The sequence below is a fragment of the Chiloscyllium plagiosum genome, chromosome 28 (genome assembly GCF_004010195.1).
Source record: "Chiloscyllium plagiosum isolate BGI_BamShark_2017 chromosome 28, ASM401019v2, whole genome shotgun sequence".
Classification (NCBI taxonomy): domain Eukaryota; kingdom Metazoa; phylum Chordata; class Chondrichthyes; order Orectolobiformes; family Hemiscylliidae; genus Chiloscyllium; species Chiloscyllium plagiosum.
The window spans coordinates 1,607,120-1,608,757 of NC_057737.1; positions in this window are offsets into that span (position 1 = coordinate 1,607,120).

Below are 1,638 nucleotides of genomic sequence, written 5' to 3' on the forward strand. Positions count from 1 at the left end.
ATGGGTGGAGCTGAGAAACAAGAAGGGTGCAGTTACATTGTTGGGGCTGTATTACAGGCCTCCCAACAGTGAGCGTGAGGTAGAAGAACAAATAGGTAAACAGATTATGGAAAGATGTAGAGGCAATAGGGCAGTGGCGATGGGAGATTTTAATTTTCCCAACATTGACTGGGATACACTTTGTGTCAGAGGTCTGGATGGGGCAGAATTTGTAAGGAGCATCGAGGAAAGTTTTCTGGAGAAGTATGTCAATAGTTCAACTAGGGAAGGAGCCATATTGGACCTGGTGTTGGGGAATGAGCCAGGCCAGGTGGTAGAAGTTGCGGTGGGGGATTTCTTTCGGAATAGTGACCACAATTCTGTAAGTTTTAGAATACTCGTAGACAAAGAGGAGAGTGGTTCTAAGGGAAGAGCACTAAACTGGGCCAAGGCCAATTATATCAAAATTAGGCAGGAGCTGGAAAATGTGGATTGGGGGCAGCTATTAGAAGGAAAGTCCACATTTGAAATTGGGAGGCTTTCAAAGATAGGTGAAAGATAGTGCAGAATAGGCATGTCCTTTTGAAAACAAGGGATAGGAAGGGCAAGATTTGTGAACCATGGATGACAGGAGAAATTGTGCAACTAGCCAAGAGGAAAGGGGAAGCATACATAAGGTCTAGGCAGCTAAAAACAGAACAGGCCTTGGTGGAATATTGGAAGAGTAGGACCATTCTTTAACGAGGAATCAAGCTGGCTAAAAGGGGTCATGAAATAACTTTAGCAAGCAGAATTAAGGAGAATCCCAAGGTCTTTTATTCATTTAGATGAAGCAAGAGGTAACTAGAGCAAGGGTTGGTCCACTAAAGGATAAGGAAGGAAGGCTGTGTGTCGAACCTGAGAGAATGGGTGAGATTCTGAATGACTACTTTGCATCAGTATTCACTGAGGAGAGGAATATGATGAATGTTGAGATTAGAGATAGAAGTTTGATTAGTCTGGATCACGTTGACATAAGTAGGGAAGATGTGTTGGGTAGGCTAGAGGTTATTAAAGTGGACAAATCCCCAGGACCGGATGGGATCTATCACAGGTTGCTGAGGAAGGCGAAGGAGGAAATAGCTAGGGCCCTGACAGATATCTTTGTGGCATCTTTAAATACAGGTGAGGTGCCGGAGGACTGGAGGGTTGCTCATGTTGTCCCCCTGTACAAGAAGGGTAGTAGGGATATTCCAGGTAACTACAGTCCAGTGAGCCTGACGTCGGTAGTGGTAAAAGTTGCTGGAGAAGGTACTGAGTGATAAAATCTATTTATATTTGGAAAAGAATGGGCTTAACAGTGATAGGCAACATGGTTTTGTGTGGGGGAAATCGTGCCTTACCAACTTAATAGAGTTCTTCAAGGAAATGACCAAGTTGTTAGATCAAGGAAGGGCTGTTGATGTCATATACATGGACTTTAGTAAGGCGTTTGATAAGGTTCCCCATGGTAGACTAATGGAGAAAGTGAAGTCATATGGTGTGCAGGGTGTTCTAGCGAGGTGGATAAAGAACTGGTTGAGCAACAGGAGACAGAGAGTAGTAGTTGAAGGGAGTTTCCCGAAATGGAGAAAAGTGACCAGTGTTGTTCCACAGGGACCAGTGCTGGGGCCACTGTTG